The following is a 9398-nucleotide window of genomic DNA, read 5'->3' on the forward strand; positions in this document are numbered from 1 at the left end:
TAAGTGCAGCAGCGACAAATGCTGTGTGTCAGCTAAGTAATTACTGCCTCTTAATAGCGCTGAAGTCTAAAACGATAGCGGTTCCGCCTTTTTATGTAATGTCTTAGGTTGCTTCTTAAAACAAAGCGATTCAGCAGAACACTTCAGTTCTGATTAGCGACGGTCGTACTGGGACCCCGCCCATAGCAGTGACAAAAATAACCATTTAGCTGAGTAACCGTGTTCCCTTACCCACGCACGAGCAACGGATGCGTCTCAAAAGAAGTACTGGTATCAGGTTTCTTATGCCCACTGCATGCATAATTTAATTACGAGTTGGTAATATTTAAAAACGAAAAACCAATGCAATGCGAACATTAGCATAGTTGAGCAATGGGGTGGGTTTCGGTATTAAGAAATATATAATCAGAACTGATTGTGTACGTGTGTAATCTGCCATACTGTTCTCTTCCAACTAAGAAAAATTGACGTAGAGTGTATTAGAGCATTCCATGTTTGTCAAGGCATGAATTTATCATTTTTAATGGTACTGTCAAAAGATAAGAATTCAGCATCAAGATATAAAGAAGAAATGAAATATTGGCAACTGTACCAAAATAGTCTGCACATCTATTCAAATGCAGGGGTAGATTGATATTTAAAAAGATAAATTAAGCTCAAGAAAAGGAAGGTTTTTCAGCAAGTCAAACAATAACATAATTCAGAACTCTAGCACCATGGAATATACAGTATACAGGGTGTTACAAAAAGGTACGGCCAAACTTTCGGGAAACATTCCTCACACACAAATAAAGAAAAGATGTTATGTGGACATGTGTCCGAAACGCTTAACTTCCATGTTAGAGCTCATTTTAGTTTCGTCAGTATGTACTGCACTTCCTCGATTCACCGCCATGATTTCATACGGGATACTCTACCCGTGCTGCTAGAACATGTGCCTTTACAAGTACGACACAACATGTGGTTCATGCACGATGGAGCTCCTGCACATTTCAGTCAAAGTGTTTGTACGCTTCTCAACAACAGATTCGGTGACCAATGGATTGGTAGAGGCGGACCAATTCCATGACCTCCACGCTCTCCTGAGCTCAACCCTCTTGACTTTCATTTATGGGGGCATTTGAAAGCTCTTGTCTATGAAACCCCGGTACCAAATGTAGAGACTCTTCGTGCTCGTATTGTGGACAGCTGTGATACAATACGCCATTATTCATCAGGGATTCCATGCGACGGAGGGGGGATGCATGTATCCTCGCTAACGGAGGACATTTTGAACATTTCCTGTAACAAAGTGTTTGACGTCACGCTGGTACGTTCTGTTGCTGTGTGTTTCCATTCCATGATTAATGTGATCTGAAGAGAAGTAATAAAATGAGCTCTAACATGGAAAGTAAGCGTTTCTGGACACATGTCCACATAACATATTTTCTTTCTTTGTGTGTGAGGAATGTTTCCTGAAAGTTTGGCCATACTTTTTTGTAACACCCTGTATAACAAAGAGTAAGAAGTAATGAGTTCTAGTCACTGGCAATAAAGTATATATTTTGAGAAAAAAAGAACAGCTTAATACTACCATGCAGCAAAAGGTCGTGTGTTGACAATATAACAAAGAGAAACAGCAATCATAGTTTTACTGATAATTGTATTATAATTATCATCAGCAAAAGCAGGCATTTGATAGCTACTGCTGGAAAGGCCTCCACCACACTTCTGTATATGTTACAGTCTTCCGCTGTAAGCAGACATATTGCTCTTATATGTCTTATTAAAGCCATCATCTCGCCTGATTTGGTCATTTTACAATCCCTTGGACGTGAGTGATGAGCTTCCTTCACCTATCTACCTGTGCAGCCCATCTCCAGTTTACAGTAAAGCTATAACCATGTGTTCTATTCCATTTTTCTCTTGTCTCTCTGAATAATTCCCAACTTCCATCATCCATTACTTGCTAATCAACAAGCTTATGGCTGTAATGAAAATGAAACTCCATTTTTTTTTTGGGGGGGGGGGGGGGTGTTCCTCTGTAACAAGGTAAACAGATGATGGGTATACCAAAGTAGTTCTTTACTGGATTTCAAGAGATAAGATGACAGCCTAATGTAAGGTTATTCGATGACAGAAAACATATATGAACAGCATGGATATGCATTGCTGAAGACCGCAGTGCATGAGAAACTCTAGAAGAAGCATTTACCTTGCAGTGGACATCAAATGACAGATGCTGATATGCACTTACGTTCAGACTTGTTCTACCAAAAGTTTTCTTCCACCCCACTAGACGCAAACTGTACAAAACAAAGGTTGTTCAGAGATATTCTTCCTCTTTCCAATTTAAAGGTAAAAAAAAAATTGATGTAATGTTACTGAGAACAGTTTTTATCAGGTGGAATCTCCTTACCTGACTCCCCTTTCAGTTCTGAATTTCTCACCTCATCCTACTTCTTCTTCTTCTTCTTCTTCTTCCTCCTCCTCCTACTCCTCCTGAAATATTCTGATTATGCAGGTCATTCTTACTATCCTGATAAAGTCAGTTGGAAGTTGCAGATGTTACTCGTAACTTCAGCCTATGTTGAAACAATATCTTGTTTCTTCAGGGTTGTTAGTACAAATTTTGTTGCACTAAAGCAAAAGCTTTTTTTTTCAAAACCAGTGGATTACAGAGAAAGGTAATTATACTCTTTCCTCCAGTCTACAATTTAACTGACTATCAAAATGGATAAGTGTGCAAACTGCCAGAAAATCATCAGGAATAGCAGTCAGTGTGAGGAATGTAAGTGTTGATTTCAATTTGGGATTTTACAACACAAACTACATGAGGAATGATGATGATCATGTTTGTAGTGATTGTCACACCCACTACAGAATACTGGAAAAAGAGCAGTCTATCTAGAAGCTTTAAGCCAATTTGGTAGTAACACAAGAGGAGTTAGCAGTTTTATTAGCAGCAGTTTTCAGGAGTAATGTTACGGCTAGACCGGAAAACAGGATGATAGTCAGGATATCCAAATCATTGGAAGATCCAAGAGACTCTGTAAATCAGGTACCTCCAGTCTGGCTTCAGTACTTGTGAGACTGTGGACAAAAACATTTAAACAACCGAAGAAATTTAGATGGAGCCTCACTGTAGGTACAAGGCATAAGTTGCAAATTAAGTCTAGGTAGAAAAGTCTTAAGAAGACCAAGACATCTTTTTGCTGTTTGGTGATAATGGGAGGGAAATGTCATACCTTGTACAGAACTCATTGGGAGAAACTTACCAGGTAACTGATATTTTTAACCAAAGTACAGGGCTCAGGAATGTCATCTATAATTAAGCTCTTTGGATAAGGTTCTGGAAAAATATTTTGTAAAAATAGAGGCCCATGCAAGCAACAGTTTGGACCATAACTTTAATTAAACAACTGAGGATGAAATGAGGCACATTGGTGAGAACACTTCTCACACTAGAGTGAAACCCATATCACTCTGAACCATGTGACAAGCCCTTGATGAAATATTATGTGGAACATGTTAACACAGAGCTTGAAAAATCACTTAGGAGAGAAGGATGTGCACTCATGTGTGACTGATGTAACACTGCACACTAACTGTCATACATGGCATGATTTACATCTGAACACTTGCACAACTAATTGCCAGGAGCAACCTGTCTGACCAAAGCAGTATCTATTCCATTTGAGTGATTTTCAGTGTGTTCCCTTGACATTTTTAAGGGTAACTTTATTCAATAGAGAAAGCTGTAGAATAAATATAAGTACAGTTGAAACAGTTACTATCAAAACTAAATACTGTAGCTTGGACAAGCCATGGATGGAAAGGAATACACATTTAGTATCTTCAATTAAAACATCATAAGTCTCATTTTTTTTAAAAAAACTAAAAACAAATAAAGGTTGAACATCTCATATCCATACAGAAAACTAGTAAGATAGATGGTCTGTCAACAGATTTGTTGTGCATATCAGAACACTACTCCAAAATCACTACAGTTGAATAGATTCATCTAGATTCACACAAGCCACTACTGCACTACTGGAGAACCAGTAAGAAGGAAGGGGGAGTGGTTTATATCAGAAAAAGTAGATTTAAGTCATTTAGATCATTCAGGTTAATGAATATTATGTTGCACAACACTTTGATTGCTGTGCCACAATAGTGTACCGGAAAACACACAAGCTTGTAATACTGATAATTTACAGACCACCAGTTGGAAGTATCATAAGCTTCATAAAGGAGCTAGAGACAGTTTTAATATGCGTAATGTTATAGAGAATTAACTGGAAGATCATAATTTATGGGGACTTCTATGTTGACTCTTTTGTCAGACGATACTGATCAAGGACACCTACAATTGTTGATGCACAACTTTGTGCTATTTGCAATGTTAACATTCCTTATGAGGATTGAAAAACATTGCTCAACAACAACTGACAATTTGTTTTTAAATCCAATACACTGCAGTGACTTAGTTGTAAAACCAGTAGCCATTGTTTTATCTGATCATGATGGTCAGATGCTAACAATAAAAGATACTGACCAGTCAGTCATCAGTGCAATGTCAGATACATTAAGAACATGTGGCCCTAAAGTAGTGAGAAAAACTATGGGAATGCCAGGAAACGTGGTATCACATCTGTGCATAAGTAGTTCACACTTGATCTACAAAGGTGTAGAATTCTGGTAGTGATATCCTGTACTTCATGGGATTAATGTAACAGTAAATCACTAACAAAATATGCAAGAGAAGCAGGCAGTCAATAAAGAAGCCAGGAGGACTTTAAAGATAAATTGCTATGTTACAGGAGCTCCCAGGAAATATGGGAGAACTGATCACCATGTATAATTTGTGAACTTGATAAAATGGTACATCTGAGTGATGGAATAGGTGGTGTTACACATCATTCTGGAAAGATCATAGGTAGCCCTGCTTCTACCTTGCTAATACTGTAAATGATGCTCGTGAACTATAAAATGACAGAGTAACATAATATTTGTGAGAATGCAACTGTTGTGCAGTTTTTGGTATATACTTGCATGTGGCAAGTAATTGGAAGAGATGACGTGTCTTCAGAGTGGGACAATAATTACAGTAACTAAGCAAGTTGCAGTATCTGCTGAGGGGCATTCTCAGTCTAGGTCAGCGAAGTGCACGGACCCTGGAGGAACAGCCACTAGTGAAAATAGGGAAAGTGACTAAATTGAACAAATGAGTACAGTCTGTTGTTGTATTTTGATCTGTCAATGTGATATTTCATAGAGATTGAGAATTAAGCAATTATTGTAATGCCCTGTGTAAAGAAATGTTTAATATGAAGAGTTACTGTATTTTAGATCAAGAATGAATGGCACATAGATCTGGTGGTGTCATATTTATTTATGCAGTTGGATATTGTGTTAAATTCTTGGCTCAAAGCCTGTATTGCCAAATCTAAAGATGAAATTCTAGTTTTACCAAAGGTCAGGCATTAAGGTGAGCTTAAGCCACAATCAGAAGTCATCACTTAAGAGAAAAGCCAAACTTTTACAAAACTATTCATTGACACCAGAGAACATAAGAAAGATGTGACAGTAGATATAAAAGGAATTAAACTATTTGTTGCAAGGATTGTAACAGTTTGGTGTAACTCCTGCAAAAGGATAATGGAGACTGTCATGGAACTTACACAGGATTCTACAGGGAGGAGTCTGTGGTAAGTTGGAGCTTTCTGTTGACCCATGAGGTATCTACCCATTGCTATCGTATGACTGTGTAAAATTGCAGTTACAACGATGACTTCAGTTTCTTTTCTATTTGTCTCCAAATGACTCAGCTTCCATGCATCCTTCTTAAATCCACTCTATAAGAAATCTGTACTGATTACTGTAGTTTAGTGGTAATGACTGACTACTAATCGAACAGTCCTGGATTCCAATTTCGATCCAGGTCGTTGCTTAGAGTTTGAATAAAAATCACTGGTAATGGTAGGTGAAGCCATCTACATCTATACTCTGTAAAGCATTGTGACGTGCATGGTAGAGGATATGTCCCATTGTACCAGTTATTAGGGTTTCTTCCTGTTCCATTCATGTATGGAGCATGGGAAAAATGATTGTTTGAATGCCTCTGTGCCTGCAGTAATTATTCTAATCTTATTCTCATGATCTCTATGTGAGTGATACAGTTGTGCCAGCCTACATATCTGCCATGCTTCCTCCCACATTCCTTGCTGGTAAATACAGCATTGGCACTGTTAGTCTAGTGGGTACCATAGAAGAAGGGCAAGGAGGGGGGGGGGGGAGAGAGGGGGGGGGGGGGGAGGGAGTAGCACTCCTTTAATCTGAAAGTATTTCATCCTACAAGAACTTTCCTACAACATGATTAATACACAGGTTATTGTCACCACTTTGTCTCACAAGCAAAAACACACACCACAATTACTTTTTGTAACAAATTTCCCTCCCTGATGAATGCATGCCTTGGCTGAGTCTTGCCCTTAGGTCTTATTTGTAGGTGAAGTACTTGGAGAGGGGGGGGGGGTGTTTGTAATGTAGCAGAATGGGACAGTACATTAAGAACAGATCAATACCAGATCAAATGAAATCCACAATGCCTTGTCAGCTTGCTATTTCTGCATATAACGTCAATGTTTTGTGCTTACAATGTTTTTTACCTGCATTATTTGTACTAAACAAACAGTATGGGATGTGGTTAGTCAACCTATTCTGTTATTTCAATAAATCTGGCACACAAACAGCAAACCTCAGGAGTATCAGAACTGTGGGATTTATAACCTAGCTCCAGTAGCTATGGGGAAAAACATGTTTTTTCCAGCTCCTGCTGTATTTGTTGCCCCGGCACATTAATTTGGAGTAATATTGGCCTACTTTTCATGGCAGCCTATATGTATGGACCAAAGCTGGTTTGAAGACCCTGACTTGAAGGCTATCCTGCACATCAGGTGTCTTTGGGAGTAAGAAGCCTGCAGTATCAACCTGTCTGCATTGCTACTTGTGTGGATGGGCATGGCAGAGGAATTGTTGAGATGGATAGAGGAGGTGATGGACAGTGAGAGGGGCCATGAGGGAATAGATAAGGAGAGAAAGGGCAGGAGGATATGAGCAGAGAGAGGGGGCCAGGAGAGGACAGACTGAGATAGGAGGGGTAGAAGGAGACAGATAGAGAGAGTGTGGAGGAGGAGGTGGATGTAGAGAGAGGGACAGGGTAGATGGACAGAGAGAGTGTGCAGATGGAAAAGAAGGAGGAGGCAGAGGAGATGAAAACAGAGAGGGGTAGAAGGATATGGTCAGGAGGGGGAGGGGGAGGGGAGGAAGGAAGATATGGCCAGACAGGGTGAGTGGAGGAGCTGGATAAAAGGAGAGAGAAAATAGATGAGTAGGGTGGAGGAATGAAAGCAGCTGTCAGAAGGACAATGAGAGACTCTTTTAACGAATTTGAAAGCAATATTTTATCTGCAGATTCTAAAAATAACCGCAATAAGTAAAATCTATGAACGCTACAAATAATTCAATACCTTCTCTTCCTGACAGTACGGGTAATGTAACTGATGATGATAAACAGAAGGCCAAAATTCTAAACCTAGCTTTCAAAAACTCATTTATGATAGAGGACTGGAGCACCATTCCCCAATTCAACTATCGAATAAACGAAAGGATGGCTGACATAGTGTTTAGTGTATCTGGGATTGTAAAACAGTTAAGATCCTTAGATGCCAGAAAGGCATCTGGCCCTGTAAGATTTTATGTTGACTACGCTACAAATATAGCACCATTCTTATCCGTCATCTACCAGAGATCATTGAAACGGCAAAAACTTCCATGGGACTGGAAGAAGGCCCAAGTTATAGCAATCTATAAAAAGGGTAGAAAATCAGATGAACATAATTACCGGCCAATTTCACTGCCATCGATTTGTTGTAGAATCATGGAACATATTTTATGTTCAGACATAATGATCTTTCTAGACTCTGAGAAGCTCATCTGCAGAAACCAACACAGTTTTAGGATACAGCGGTCATGCGAGACACAGCTGGCCCTCTTTGTGCATGATATACAACAGGCTCTAGATACCAACTCCCAGGTTGATGCCATATTTCTCAACTTTCGAAAGGCATTCGACTCAGTTCCACACTGTCGCTTGCTACAAAAAGTGTGCACTTACAGCGTATCCAATGACATATGTGGTTGGATAGAAAGTTTTCTAACAGACAGGGAGCAGTATGTCGTCCTGAATGGGGTAACTTCAACAGAAATAAGAGTAACTTCAGATGTGCCCCAGGGCAGCGTAATAGGTCCTCTGCTTTTTACGATTTACATAAACGATCTGGTTGATGGTATTGACAGCGCCTTAGACTGTTTGCCGATGATGCTGTAGTTTACAGGAAAGTAGTATCACACGAAAGTTGTGAGGATTTGCAGAAAATAAATGCGTGGTTTAATGACTGGCAGTTATTCTCAATATTAATAAGTGTAACCTACTGCGTATAACGAGGCGAAAATCTCCTTTAATGTATGAGTACAAAATAAGTGATCAGTCTTTGGAAGCGGTAACATCGGTCAAGTATCTGGGTGTGACTGTTCGAAATGATCTCAAATGGAATAATCAGATTACACAAGTAACGGTTAAGGCGAACTCTAGATTGCGGTTTATTGGTAGAATCCTGAAGCGATGCAGTCCTTCAATAAAGGAAATAGCTTACAATACGTTAGTTCATCCAGTCTTAGAGTACTGTTCATCTGTATGGGACCGTTACCAGTTGGGTCTGATTCAAGAGATTGAGAAGGTCCAAAGAAGAGTGGCAAGATTCGTGACTGGTACATTTAGCCATCGCGAGAGCGTTACAAATCTCATAGAAAGTTTGAAGTGGGACACACTTTCAGATAGATGACGCGCTAAACAGAAGGGGCTGCTCACTAAATTTCAAAATCCAATCTTCACCAAGGATGTAGAGCATATATTATTACCACCAACTTTCAAATCGTGTAATGATCATCATTCAAAGATAAGGGAAATAAGAGCTCGTACTGAGGCGTTGAGACAGTCGTTTTTCCCTTGTGCGATCCGCGAGTGGAAAAGAGTGGGGGAAATATGACTTTGGTGCGAATTGTGCCCTCTGCCACACACCACTTGGTGGCTAGCGGAGTATATATGTAGATGTAGATAAATAGTGGTGGGAGAATGAGGTGGACAAAAGTCAGAGGAAGGAAGAGGTGGACACAGAGGGGGAGGATGAGGAGATGTGCCAAATCCATATGTGGGCAAAACCATCGGAAGAAGGCTACTCTATATATGTCTTATATTATATAAATCAGAGCAATTGTGTGTATGTTCGGAATTATCTCCCAAACCCCTAGATTGATTTCAGCCAAATTTGGTACAGAAACAGCAGGCCCCATGAGTA

Source organism: Schistocerca piceifrons, chromosome 1, assembly GCF_021461385.2.
Source record: "Schistocerca piceifrons isolate TAMUIC-IGC-003096 chromosome 1, iqSchPice1.1, whole genome shotgun sequence".
NCBI classification, from domain to species: Eukaryota; Metazoa; Arthropoda; class Insecta; order Orthoptera; family Acrididae; genus Schistocerca; species Schistocerca piceifrons.